The sequence below is a fragment of the Thermobia domestica genome, chromosome 12 (assembly GCF_964235325.1).
Source record: "Thermobia domestica chromosome 12, izTheDome1.hap1.1, whole genome shotgun sequence".
In the NCBI taxonomy this organism is placed as follows: Eukaryota; Metazoa; Arthropoda; class Insecta; order Zygentoma; family Lepismatidae; genus Thermobia; species Thermobia domestica.
The window spans coordinates 41897141-41913068 of NC_137465.1; positions in this window are offsets into that span (position 1 = coordinate 41897141).

The following is a 15928-nucleotide window of genomic DNA, read 5'->3' on the forward strand; positions in this document are numbered from 1 at the left end:
ACTCTTTACTCTCATTGTATGTGACTGTAACTCGATTTATATGTAATAGCCTTCGGAGCCCTGCACGGGCCGGGCGCGCTCGTTTGGCCCAGCGGAGTACCCGGTCCGGCCCTGCCCGTTTCAAGTAATATTACTCTGAACTGGGCCCTACTGAGCCAGTTCCGGAACAGGGCCGGGTATATTCCGAATCAGACACAAATGCTATAGGGCCGAACCAGGTACATGCATTTCTGGGCCGAGGCGGGTCAGCCCGGCTCGGCCCGAACACTCTGAAAGACGGATCGGAAACAACGTTGTCAGCCTATGTTAATTGTAATATGTTTGGGAAACTAACTCTTTATTCAACACTGTACTATAATACTACTACTATTACTATTTCTACTACTACTACTACTACTACTACTACTACTACTACTACTACTACTATTATTACTATTACTACTACGACCACTGCTAATACTACTACAACTGCTACGACTTCGCGTCAGAGTTGGCATGTCTGGTGGCACAGTATTTACCTTCTAAGTACAGAAAAAACGGAGAAATGCTAGTTATTATGGCCGGTCTGCGTAGAATGTGAACCGATGCTTGATCTACGAGGGACAACGGTGGCTCAGTAGGTAAAGCACTCACATCTGGTGCTACAGGTCGTCGGATCAATCCCTGTTTGTGCTATGTGAGCTTTGTGGTGGACAAACACCGTGTGCGTGGGAGTTTTAGGGCTCATCCCGTTTCCTCCCACTGTTTTTATTACACCAATTCATCCCATCGCCATCCATACGGCCTGAACCGTAGTTCCCTAAAGAACGTATGATAAAGTCAAGTACTTGACCTACTAAGTAGAATTTGGTACGCTATCATTAGACCGCGGAGGCCGAAACCATGAACTGGCATGTTCATAAGATCAGTGCAATTTGTAGTAATGTGCAATTAGCAAGGCAAATGGTGTTAAATGTTTCTGTATTGTTTATAGTATGATACTACAAATATAACAAAATATAATGATCAAATAAATCACCAAGACGCCAGGGTCGATTAGGTATTTCTGGCACGGTGGCTCAGTGGTTGAGAGTTCACCTCTGGTGCATGGGGTCCCTGGTTCGATCCCAGCTCACGCCAAGTGAACTTTGTGGTGGACAAACACCGTGTGTGGTGGTTTTCTCGGTGTTCTCCCGTTTCCTCCTACTTTATTCATTCCACTATTTCATTTATTTCTCATCACCGTCTCCTTTAGCCTGACCGCCATAACTGTGAGACGTAAAACTCAAAGATTTCATTTTCATTGTTTTGTTTTCGTATTACTAGTAATAGCAATAGTGATATTCGCTGTCGTATTAGTATAGTAATGAGTAGTAGTAGTAGTGGTAGTAGTAATAGTAGTAGCAGGGTAGCAATAGTGGAATTAGCACTAGTATTCGTAATCGTAATAGTAATAGTAGTATTAGCAGTAGTAGTTGCAATATTAGTATTACATACGGTGTACCAGTTTTAAATATCTTCTCTGTTACTCGTAACGCACTAATGAGTGTAGTATAAGACTTTTACGGCCATGAGCTGCATTATTGTATAATAAACATGGCTGGACAGAGCAAGCACAAATAACAAATAGACAGACAGAATAGGGATATAGAAAGCAAAGCTTGGGTAACCTTTCACACGATTTTCCCATTCGAGAAGGACAAATGGATATTGGAATACTTTGACGACATATTTCTCATTTTCCATTGCATATTGGAGGATTGACTTGACTTATCAGACTTGTTTGTTCTAAGGCCGGTGACGCCCGGCCCGTTTGTGCCCGGCCTGCTTAGAGCCCGGCTCCTTTGTGTCCGGCCGTTTAGAGCCCGCACTGTTTTTCGCCCGACTCGAGATTCGGACCTGGCCGGGCCGGATTGGGTCGAGCCGGGCATAGAATACAGATCCATGCGTGCCGGACCGTACCGTCTTCGGGCCTGGGTTTGCAGGGCTCTGATAGCCTTACAAGCAACGTACAGAACAAGGCAGGATCAGATGCGACTCAAACTTCATCCAGAGGACACATAATAGAAAATAAGAAAAATGCCAAATTAGAGCTGCCCCCGTCCAGAAACACCGGAGATATGCTTTGCAACATAACGCACCACGCGACAATATGATATAAGGTAAAACTCGCAAGATACCCGTTTATGTCGAAAACGGAAAGGATGGGCAGCACGAGAATGACATCAAGATATTTGATATGCTATAACACTGACTTGGTGGCCATCTTGAAAGCCGCGAACTTGGATATAGCATAAAGTATTAAAATGAGAAGCGGGGTGTATGATATATCAATGTAAAGTAAAATGCAAAACGAAAACCAATGATGTAACGCAGAAAACATATGTGTAATGGTATGAATGGGACGAAGTATAGAAGACTCGGGCAAAACAAACGTGTATTCGGAGGACAGAATAATAGGGCAAAACCCCACGACAATTGTATGCGACAAGTAACTGCAACAGTGTCTATGCATGGAAGTTCAACCGCCTTGACACATTATGCCTTTTGAGGATATTGGGATTCCGTTTGGGACAGTGAAAACCAAGTTGCAACCCGCGATACGAGCACTCGTTTGGAGACTACATAAACTACAAAGGACTATTTCTTATGGAACAGAAATTCGGCAGCTTGCTCAGGAGTGTAAGAGATATCATCTTGGATTGGAGAGCAAAAGCACGACCTACCTGGGATTGAAGCCCACTCCTAAACGACGTTTTGTACGTTTCTTGTTCAATCTTCTTGCTGTTCCGTGTGAACAAGGGACATTTCGGCTCACGTTTGTTTAAACAACACTATCTGAAACAAAGTATGTACGGATGAGAAAGCCCAGCCTTGTTCTAGCTTACATTTTTTTTTGTTACGAATGTTTCTTTGCCTTTGTGCGGTTTGCTAGACTGTTTCGCGACGATCCCAAATAGTCACAATATCAGGGAAAGGCAGCGTTCTGCATTGACTCAATGAATTCCATGAGTTGTTGAAGTCTCCCACGAGAAGGCTAGTTTACCACACAATGAGACGACTCGAATTGTGTCTACTGGTTTCACTGGCACATATGGTACGAAGTGAACGTGACAGCAGGGGCCGGACAGTGAAACGTGATAGTGTGCTTTTGGCACACGCATGCCAAAACGCGCAATATTTTGTGTAGTGAATGTGTCGGCAGTATTGTTAATCTACAAACACCAATGTAGAGCTGCAATGGCGAACCCTCTCAATGTGGTGTTGCTGATGCAAAGTGTACTTCCAAAACAAGTGAACGTCCGATCGACAGGACAAGCAACTGAACACATGCTGGAGATTTTGAACAACCACGATGTAACAGAAGTGAATGTGGATGAGACTGTCGGAACCAGTAAACACAATTCGAGTAGTCTCATTGTGTGGTAAACTAGGCTTCTCGTAGAAGACTTCAACAACTCATGGAATTCATTGAGTTAATGCAGAACGCTGCCTTTTCCTGATATTGTGACTGTTTGGGACCATCGCGAAACAGTCTAGCAAACCGCGCAAAGGAAAAGAAATATCCGTAAAAAAAAAAAAAAAAGTAAGCTAGAACGTGGCTGGTTTTCTCATCCGTACACACTTTGTTTCAGATAGTGTTGTTTAAACAAACATGGGCCGAAATGTCCCTTATTCACACGAAAAAGCAAGAAAATTGAACAAGAGACGTAGAAAACGTCGTCCAGGAGTGGGCTTCAATCCCAGGTAGGTCGTCCTTTTGCTCACCAATCCAAGATTATATCTCCTACACTTCGGAGCGTGCTGCCGAATTGCTGTACCATAAGAAATAGTCCTTTGTAGTTTATGTAGTCTCCAAACGAGAGCTCGTATCGCAGGTTGCAACTTGGTTTTCACTGTCCCAAACGGAATCCCAATATCCTGAAAAGGCATAATGTGGCAAGGAGGATGAACTTCCATGCACAGACACTGTTGCAGTTACTTGTCGCGTACAATTGTCGTGGGGTCTTGCCCTATTATTCTGTCCTCCGAATACACGTTTGTTTTGCCCGAGTCTTCTACACTTTGTCCCGATCATACTATTACACATATGTTTTTCGCGGTTACATCATTGGTTTTCTCTTTGTATTTTACCTTACGTTGATGTATCACACACCCCGCTTCTCATTTCAATATCTTAAGCTATATCCAAGATCACGGCTTTCAAGATGGCCGCCAAGTCAGTGTTATAGCATATCAAATATCTTGATATCATTCTCGTGCTGCCCATACTTTCCGTTTTCGACATAAACGGGTATCTTGCGAGTTTTACCTTATATCATATTGTCGCGTGGTGCGTTATGTTGCAGAGCATATCTCCGGTGTTTCTGGACTTGGGAAGCTCTAACTTGGCATTTTTTCTTATTTTATATTATGTGTCCTCTGGATGAAGTTTGAGTCGCATCTGATCCTTCCTTGTTCTGTACGTTGCTTGTTAGTAGAAAATAAAGTCTAAAATTATCTTTAGCCTAAAAAAATAAAATTAAAATTTTAATTTAACGTTCCAAGTTTATGTCCTTTGGGCTAAGAGAGACGTATGCTTAATGTAAGTGAATAATTATGAAACAATTTGTGAAATGAAAATGTGAAAGAACCTGCAAAAAACACACAGACACGATGTTATTCACCGTAATCACGTACGTTCTGAAGCCACAACCAGGGACCTCGATCTATTACTAATCCACCGCTCTTCCATCTTCAGTCTAACGTTCTGCGGTTTACCCAGAAGCAATGTTTAAGTTTCCATAGCAATGAATTTTAAACGCTGGTACCCAAAATTATTTTTGATTGATGTCACTGTCACTAGGAGTACAGTGTTTTGTATTTTGCCAGGTCCTCAATATGTCTCCTTCTTTTGCCTGTATGTGGGAATGTAAAAATTTGGAAACCACTGGTCTATAAGGCAGTGTTTGTTATCCTTTCCAAGTATCTAGAGCCTCCTTGTAATTATATTTTTAATAGGCGCATCCTTCGTTGCAGGAGACCCATGTTTAATTGCTGGTAGGTGCTTATGTGATTGCAATCCTGCGTAAAGCTGCAGCTCCATGTCTCCTGTAGGTTTGGTGCTGAAAAAGAGAATTAAACTTTAAGGAACGCAGAAATAATTGTAATTACTGTGTTATTCTTAAAAGAATTCACCTATAATTATTAGATGAAGAAATTTAAGCTCTCTAATTTTATACATGAAGAAATAATCAAAATTATACCACTGACGTAAAATCAGTAAAATCATATTATATATATATATATATATATATATATATATATATATATATATATATATATATATATATAGGGTGTTTCAAGACGAAAATTATAGACCAACTTGGGTGCACAAATGCTTCCTTTGGGAGTCATAGGCTGCCGAAAACATGAAAAAAATAAACTTTAAAGGTCTATAGCTCCAAAACTATGGAACCTACTTTTGTCTTATCTTGATGTCAGGAATCATGTGTCGTCGGTGTTATTTGAAACACACACACACACACACACACACACACACACACACACACACATATATATATATATATATATATATATATATATATATATATATATATATATATATATACACGTTGTTTTTAAACCATTATGTTATTTTTCTGATGTGATTTTACTTTCTTCTTGGAATAATTATATTTAAATATCGAAATTAAATTTTATTATATATAGTTTTAATAATTAATTTATACATTACGTATTTTCAAGAGTGTACGCAGGGGTGGATCCTGGCAGTCAAGTAAAAGCGAAAATTGGTTTAAGTACAATTTCTTGTAGTCAAAAGCAAATAATTGGTGTTCAGAGTATTTTGCCAGCCAGAGACGTACACAGAGGAGAGGTAGATTCTGCGGGTTCCGATCGTCCGAAATTCCTACTGTTCTCTAATTTATTAAAATTTTACAAATTTTAATATAATTGACCCTCATATTGAATTTCCTCCCTACACATAAAAGCTTTGGATCTGTCTTGAAATAAGTTCTTATGTAGTGCTTCTGCTACCTAAATCCGTATGCTATTCTATTATACAAACTTCATAACTTGATTATAAAATATAGGTACTATTTAGCGACTTTAATATTAATTTTTCAATATAGAATTTCGTCCTTTGCGAATGGAATTGCTCTATACCCAGCACATTATGGAGTCAGAAATTATTATGTAGAATCCAGGGGCGGATCCAGGTCTGACTTCTGGGGGGAGGCGGTGGGTCGTCATACTGCTACTTTTAAGGGCTCCAAACTTTGGGATGTTTTTTTATATATATAAAATAAGAAAGTTTCCTCTTCTGGCCCGATCCGATCGCCCCCCCTGGATCCGCCCCTGGAGAATCTAGCAAGATTTGACAGAAAACATTAAGGATTGCTCCAGGAATGAAAACTTATTATCTCATTCTGTTGATAGGAGGAGATTTTGTTCACTGTATTTCCTCAGCCATTTTATAATTAACAAAGTGCTGTCACAAAACTTAGTGAACTCCGTGTTAAGGATGTCTTGCAATCCCCAATACTAGCGTTGACTTTGGTGCCATCAACATTCAACTGTTTATTCACTTTAAGTTATTTGCTTACCAGCAATATATTGTGATTTGAATCCAATTTACCAAATGTAAGTCTGGATTCCACTTTCAACTAGGACTCCTCCTCCTTACTGAACATTTCAGCACAAACTGTGTTCGTAAGTTTCCTCGGGGTTCTCCCGTTTCCCCCCACTTTCTCCATTCCACCATTTCTTTCATCTCTCATCATCACCGTCTCCTTTAGTCTAGCCCGCATAACCTTGGGACGTAAACCTCAAAGATTTCATTTCATTTGAGCACTTTTTTTTTACAGTTTAATTACTTCAAATTAATTAAAATTCCATTTATACTGTCCGCTTAAACTGTGAAAAAAACAATTGAAATTAATTCCGTACGCTGACGATGCTTAGAACCACTGAATATAATAAAACGGCCTATTTGGACACCATATGCTTTCAACATTCTACATTACATGTCATCTTCTGATCTTTAATTCTCGATGCCAAGTCTCTTCTCCAAAACCCCGCCAAGTGAACTTTGTGGTGGACAAACACCGTGTGCGTGGGTTTTCTCGGGGTTCTCCCGTTTCCTCCCACTTTCTTCATTCCACCATTTCATTCATTACTCATTATCACCGTCTCCTTTGCCTAACCGGCATAACCGTGGGACGTAAAACTCAGAGAGATTTTTTCTTCTCCAAAACTCACTGTTTTACTTATGGATCGGAGGCTAATTTGCTACGAATAACTTCGGAAAGCAAACAATATTTTTTCCAGGATATACCCTACTTCCAGAGATCCTTTGCCTTTGCCTCCTGGAGCTAAGAAATTAAATTATGGTTATTTGTCGTTTGGGTGTATTGTGTGTCCTTTACCTAATGGTATTCCTGACAAAATCTTCTGGAAGAAAGACTGATACCAAACTCAGAGACTGACTAGGGAAGGTCACGGGGTGTTACTCTGACTTCATATTGATACTATGCTCAATCGACTCGTTTTTACATATGAAGCAGTTACTCAAACGGAGAAATCCTCGATCGCAAGCGTGTTTGAATTACAAGCGTGAAAGTTCAAAATTGAACAGATTTTGCAAAAATATTGAAGTAACTATTTCTTGAGATAGACGCTTCATTTTTGGTATTGGAGGAGTTCTTTTGGATGCCCAGCACAGTGATGGGGTCAAAACATACGCAGTTTGCAAGATAATGGCACTTATTCAGTGATGTAATGCTAGAACTTTCGGTAGGTATACGTTCGATCGTTTAAAACAGTATAGCGTATACGCAAGACCAGGGGCGTCATTTAGGGGGTAGGAGGGAGCAATTGCCCCTCAAGAGTTTGAGGAATACATATACTTTAGTCGATCATCTACTAATATACTAGTACAAAAAGTGAAAATCTTATGTTGGAAGTGCTCTTCCCCCCCCCCCACAAGCGAAGTCTGAAATGACGCCCCTGCGCAAGATTTCTTGGCGTATACGCACCCCAATATACGCTCATTCCTTCGTTAATTTAAGGTGAGTATACGCTGGGCTATAAACATTTAGGTGGGTATACGCCGTATACTCTCGTATATGCCCCATTACATCCCTGCACTTATTGGCGAGGGGGGAGGGAAGTGTAATGGTGTCTTACAACTTGCAAATTTCGCCTTGTTTGATATACCGGATCGATAAGCTAATAAAGTGTTTGTTACCACTATTCGACTATATTGTCACCCACATATTGTATCACTTCTTGTGTGTCCACCTTCAAATTGAACAATGACATTAGTGTCCGAAACGCTTTGTCAAGAATCGAAAATCAATGAAAAAAGTCGTGTTATTCATAATTAAATTTATGATAATCTAAATTGTGATGTTCTTGCCTTCTATAGGTAGAAGTAAGACAAATATTTTCTCAAAAGGTTCTGTTACCAATGTGTTGTTTTGTTTGGATCAGCTTTCCAGCAAACAGCTTGCAATTTACGCACTAAAACACAGTATCATATATGGAAAACAAAAATCAGTTTATTGTTAAAATGTAGTTAAACCAAATAAATTATTCATCATAGATTGGCACTGAGAGTGAATACGAATATCACCTTACACCACCAGCATTTCATTTGAGGTCAATCGCACAGAATTGGCACTTCAAACAGATTGCGCAGCGCCAGAGCGTCCGCCCACGGAACTATTCTGAGCGGTATTCCGAACCTGTCGGCTTATGCTTATGCACTGCGGAAAACGGTGTTTCAATACTTCATCGCTTTTCTTTTTTCTTTTCTTTTTCTTTTTTTAGTTTTCACAAATTGAAATGCCGATTATGGGAAAATATTGGTGAAACTTGAGAGAATATTTGAAGATATTTAGGGACACAATAGGCCGAAAATTAAAAAAAAAAAAAAAAAAAAAAAAAAAAAGATTAACGGGAATGTGCGCTCAAAGCTATGAAGAAAGTAGCTTTTACTCAAGAGAAAACCGATGTTTGCATAGATCGTCGCTAGCCGATTGTTTACTTTTTGGCCACATTTATCGCCGAATCTGGTAAAGAATTCCCTGAAGTTTGGCCAAGTTTTTTTCAACAATCGCCATTAGAATCCTTTGAAAAATTTTTAAAAATAACTAGCGATGAGATATTGAAACGCCGTCTTCCACAATGCATAAGCAAGAGGCCGACTGGGTTCGGAGTCCTGTTCACGCTAGTTCCGCGGCCAAGCATTTCGAAGACAAATACAATTGTTCAAGTTAAAGTTGGGCACACAGGAAAGTGATATTTGAATGACAATACCGTAGAATAGGGGTGCTGAATACATTTTATCAGACTATCGACCTGATTTGCCAAACAGAAGGAAATTTGCAAGTTGTAAGATGCTATTACCCTTTACGTCCTTCCTAATAAGTGTCCTTATCTTGCAAAATGCGTACGTTTTGACCTCACTACTGTGGTGAGCATCCAAGAAAACCCTCCGATACCGAAAATGAAGAGTGTAGCTCAAAAAATAGTTAGACCCCTACTTCAATCTTTTTGCAAAATCTGTTCAATTCTGAACTTTTAACGCTCGTAATTCAAACACGCTTACGATGGAGGAATTCTCCGTTTGCGTAATTGTTTCTTTTGTAAAAACGAGTCGATTGAACACAGTATCGATACGAAATCAAAGTAACACCCCGCGACCTTCCCTAGTGAGTTATAAAACTTCATCAGCAATCATCAGTCATCAACGCTTTTGGAATATGAAAAATAAAGCTATATTCACAAATTACAGGTGATTTTCTTCTTTACTGTACCGTACCGGAATCGTGACTGAAATCATCGCTCCTAAGAGACCGAACCATTTTTGCATTGGTTTTATACATACACATATATAAAACATGGTCATACTGCAACTATAATGTATTGAGATGCCACCATTGAAGAAGGAATATACAATCAGATAATAGGAGAATAATAATGAAAAATGTTGTCCAAGTGTTCAGCACAATGGATCTACATTACTTGGTAATATTAAAAATAAAATAAAACATGGCAGTGGGGAGAACGTGATGGCAAGGACAAAAAGTTGTATAATTAACACATAGATGGTACAGTGAGGCTGGAAACAGTTTCAACGTCATAAGAATAAATAAATGACTCTGCGTAGCATCAAAGCCGATCGTCGACTGTCTGTGTGGTCCCCACCAGGCTTGCCACACCACACAATACCTTCAACTAGCCACCAACGATGAATAGTTAAGGAAAGAAGAGAAAAGCTGCAGAAATATTAGTCTCCTGAAAACTACTAAAATTGTTAGAATAGAACACACTGATGCATTTCACACTTTCGTCATTTTTTTTTCTTTTAAAGAAAGAACCCGCTGCTAGTTTAGAAGGTAAAATATAATTTATATGATAATTTCCTTACTAGCGAATGGTTAGCAACAAATCTATATAAAAGCTAGTTCCGTACGTGCTCCTTTCAACTATAGGAAGTGTCAGTAATAAATGTTAGATTAAATCACTACTAATTACGTTGATGATATAATTTAACTCTCTTAATTTCTTCTAGTGTGCTCAAATCGTTTGTGGCTGAATTGCTAACCCATACGCTTTCGATATAAGTGGTCCGGGGTTCAATTCCCGGTGATGAAACGTGCTTCGGATATACACCCAACCAGGGTGTGAAATACTGGTAGATGGGGGAATTGCCTCTATTAAATATTTTTGGAAGAAAATTTCCTTCCACCACAAACTTACTAGGGGAGGATAAAATGATACTTTATTCAGAAGTTTGGAAATTAATTACAGTAATTTATATACAGGATGGCCCAGAAGTAGGTATACACCCCTGCATTGATTAAGTATAACATTCTAGTTTATGGCAAGTGCCTCGGTGGCTCAATGGTAGAGCGTTCATCTCTGGTGCATGAAGTCTCGGGTTAGAGCCCTGCTCCCGCCAAGTTAACTTTGTGGTGGACAAACACCGTGTGCGTGCGTTTTCTCGGGGTTCTCCCGTTTCCTTCCACTTTCTTCATTCCACCATTTCATTCATTTCTCATAATCACCGTCTCCTTTAGTCTAACCGGCATAACCGTGGGACGTAAAACTCAAAGATTTCATTTTATTTTCTAGTTTACGGATTTATTCGCTTCGACTGTTCCGGGTTTAAGTTATAAGTAAAAAGACGTTAAGAACAAATAATAATGAAGCTAGTTCTACCTGTTTGATAATAAGAAATGATATAAAATACGGGACGGGAGTGTATATCTACTTTTGGGCCACCCTATATAAATAGCATATATTTCATATGTAATTAATGGGTGGACTAATGGTTAACGAAATCCCTAATTTTAAGTAACTAAGTAACTCTATGGCCCACAGAACCCGGAGATTCAATACCGCATTTACACAAGCTTTCCATTGACTTCTCTCCTTATTCAACTCGTCAAGTTTCTACTTTGTATTCTTATTTCTGTTAGATCTAGCTTAATATTGCCCTCCCATCTGCGCCTAGATCTTCCTAATGATCTTTCTTCGATTGTATTTCCATTTAAACTTTTGCAAGCATTTCTATTTTCTTTCATTCTATTACATGACCTGCTCCCTGAGTCTCTTAGACTTACGAACCCTAACAATGTTAAATAAATGGTATACATTACGAAGTTCATTGTTATGACGTTTCTGCCATTCCCCATTCCCGTCCCTCTTGGACCCGAATATTCACCTCAGAATGTAACTCACAGATATTTTCAGTCTGCGTTCTTCCCTTAAAGTAAGTGACCATATCTCTCAACCATACAGCATAACAGGCATAATTATCGTTATATATATAACGATAATTATGCCTGTTATACCAACGTCCCATATATATATATATATATGTATGTATGTATAATTATGCTACCAACGTCCCATATATGGGACACAACGGATTTTACGAGGGACCGATTCATAGACATAAACCGCCACTATAGACCGGTGATAAGAAAATTACCTTACCCACAGACCATCTGTTAGAACGAGCCCGAGCGTCTCACATACGGGACGCTGGTATTTGGTGAAAACCAATGCGTCCCAAATATATTTTTTGTGTCGGTAGCGAAATCCATATAGTTTAATAATTATGTATGTTCAAATATGTGAACTTCCTGTCGAACATTCCACTGCGAAATTTTTTAACACTTTCGTCTCCCCCCTTTTTTGATTGTTATGATTTTGCACTAATAAAACAGAGTTTTTTTTTTTTTTGTACGTGGTGACCTTAATTCTAACTCTTTATTCGTTTTACAATCTTCAGCTTCTCTATAAAGGGTGTTTCAAAACAACACCGATAACGTTTGGGAGGTGATTCCTGAAACCAAGATAAGACGAAAAGTATAGACCAACGTGGGTGCACAAATGCATCCTTTCATAGTTATAGGCTGCCGAAAACATGAAAAAAAAATGAACTTTAAAGGCCCATAGCTCCAATACTATGGGACCTATCGTAGTCGGGTCAAGACTTTATTTAGGAACTAGTATGTGCCCTATGCAAATATCCATTTTATCAGAATCCTGCGGTGCTTCCGCAACAATTTTTACAGTTTGGCTACGCGCATATAATTTGAAGTACTCAAAAACTACCTCTAAAAATTGTTGCATGAGAACCTTAGGATTCTGAAGTATGTATTTTTGAATAGCGCACATATTAGTTCCTAAGTGAAGTCTTGACCCGACTATGGTAGGTCCAATAGTTTTGCAGCTATGGACCTTTAAACTTATTTTTTCGTTTTTTCGGCAGCCTATAACTCCGAAAGGAAGCATTTGTGTACTCACGTTGGTTTATATTTTTTGTCTTATCTTGGTGTGAGGAATCATCTCCCAAACGTTGTCGGTGTTGTTTTGAAACACCCTGTATAACTTTTTGAACCACAGGAAAGAAACAGACTTGACTACCAGACGCCTGGTCTTCTACCTTGGTAACTTTACCTAGCTACGTTATGGTAAGTAAGCTACAACCTGCTTTCGAAAGGATACTCAAACTAGATTTCGATGTACCGTATATCAATTCGCTGAAAGTAGTACAATTTGTCAACGGCTACTTATATGCAATATGGTATGAAACAGTGGCAAAGTGGATACTGCACATGAAGTAACCTATATTGTTTGAAAAACAAACAAACAAACAAACAAACAAACAACTAAAGACTATCCCACATAAATAGTATTTCAACAGCTTTTCGTATCCACTGCCAGTAATGATTTTAGGGAGTGATCCGGGGGGGGGGGTTCTCTCCTAGCGCTAAGAAATTCCCCAGAAGCCAAATAGTCAGATGATACCTCATGTGGATTCTCAGTATTTATTGCATGCTTTTCTGCTCCGGTATACTTAATTTCTCCCCAGGAAAATCTTTTGAAATCATCCCTGCCCATTGCAGGGATGAGTACCCTAATTCATTTTGACTTTGTGAGGGTAGGCTCCACTCTGATTTCAGTATATGACGGTAAGGGTATCAGTATTACTCTATGGTATTATTCAAGAATGAGGATGAGGGCGCCATTATTATTTAGAACTCATCATAAATATTACAATATTTGAGGGTGAGGACGAAAGAGTGTGAGTGAGTTGAGTGAGAGTGATTGAGAGCATTGACATTATTTGATGATGAGGGCAAGTGAGTGTAAATGAGTTAAGTGAAGGCGTTAATATTATTTCAGGGTGAGGGCGAGTGAATGTAAGTCACTTGGATAAGGGTAAGGGTATTAATATTATTTGAGTGTGAGGGCAAGTGGTGTGAGTGAGGGTAAAGGCGAGTGAGAGTGAGTTGAGTGGAGATGAAAGCGAGAGAGGGCATTAATGTTAATTGAGAGTAAGGGTGAATGAGAGCTATCATTTGATGGTGAAGGCAAATGCATATGAGCGAGGGCGTTAATATTATTTAAGGAGAGAGCGAGTGACTATAAGTGAAATGAATGAAGGTAAGGGTAAATGAGGTTATTACTATTATTTGAGGGTGAGGGCGAGTAAGTGTGAGAGAATTTAGTGAGTATAAGGAGGACGAGTATAGGTGAGTGAAGATGAGGGCATGAATAATATTTGAAGGTCAATTCGAATAAGTATAAAGGTGACGGAGATGAAAGACGGTTAGGAATAATGTCCATCTCTAACGCATTGCATTGATTCCTGCCATCCTTGCTATTGCTTTCTTATGTAACTGTTTTTCTCCTCTGTACAGTGCATACTTGTATGCGTGAAAAATGGTCAAAGTGCGAAACAAAATAGAGAGAAGCAGTAGGTTTCCATGGCAACTGGTGAGTTGTGTGAAAGCCAAGTCTCTGTCGTGGAGCGAAGAGAAAAAACTACAATTTCACTGTTGAACAGTAGCTATATCAGTTTCTCTACTAATGTAAATTGTCTCTTAATCATGGATGGTGGCGGAGCATGTATTCAAGGAAACGTATTCTTTTTTCACTGATTGACAAAATACATATGTATATACAACCCTGATATAGTACTGTAGGAAACCGATTAAAAACGAATTCTTTTTGAGTCATAATCAATTCTGAAAAGCATCAGGTTGTTGCAAATGCTTATTTTATTTTATTTTTAACTTTTATTTATATTTTAGTACCTTTGACATTATCAGATTTAAAGAGATTACTCGGTATTTGAAATTTTTCACAATTAATAATTTTTTATTTTCATAAAGAAAAGAATTTTCATTTTTTTTACAGCTTATAACTTTGAAAGGTCATGTTCTCTGCCCTATGCTTATTTTTTACGAGTATTACTATAGTTTTATCTTTTCTGTGGTCACCTACATATGATATTTATCTCCGTGGTCATATTTTATTTTTTCAGCACTATGTTGTAATAAAGCCCCGAGTTCGGATAATCCAGTGTTCATTCGTGTGAAACTAACATTTATCCAGCAACTTTGGATAAAATAAGGAATAATTGAAATCAGTTTTATTCCGGGCTCTACTTGGGTAGAGCATGAACCATAGAAGTGTGTTTGGGTAACGTAGGCATAGTTGATGTTCTAGGAAAGGTGTTGTGCATGTGTTTTAATTCGTTGCTCTCATAGACGTAGAGTCCGAAGACGTCCGTTTACAAATCCTCCCTGCCCCACACGTCTTCCGAATTTCACCAAAAATAGTCTCAAACATTCATGTACGGAAAACTTGCGTTTATGCAAAATGCAATTTTAAGACATTGAAAAATTTTAAGATATCCAAAAATAAGCAGCCCAGCCCCTTCCTCCGTCGTTTGGCTACAAAATGGTGTCAATCGTTAGTGTACTGTTTGGGCAAGCAAAATTTTTGTTTTACATAGAAAGAAGTGTAACGTATTGGAGTATCTAGTTTAGGCGCCAGCCTACTCTACCGCCAATCGGCGCTAAAATGGTTTCAATTGTTAATGCACTATTTCTATAAAGCGGCGAATGACCATATCACACGTATATCAAGCGCCCTCATTGCCCCTGCAGTGATGGAATGGATCGGTCACTTGTCTCATTACTTTCCTTCAAGTCATCTAGATCTGTGTCTCGCTTCTCAGACCCGGTTCAACCCGGTGACCAGGCCAGACCTTGATACCCGGTAACTCTACCAAACCCTTAAGATCCGAAATATCATCTCTGCTGCATTACTGAGGATTTTTATAGTTCAATAATGATGTTCAGTGCTTGAGTTCAAGTCTTCATTTGTTTGATCTCGACATTACATTGCTTTAATCAAGAATATCATGCTTTAAATATTTCATGTTTTCACAAATATAATTTCATGTTTATTTGTCTTCCCATTCGTGGGGTTTAACATAACCTACACAAAAAGAATTAACAAAAAGCTTTTTGAGTTCAGCGGTATCTTCTTATTTTCTAAATAACAAGTTTTACAGGTCGATTGAACTTCGACGAGCTGTCAGAAGTGAAACATATAGCTTATCTTTGCTGTG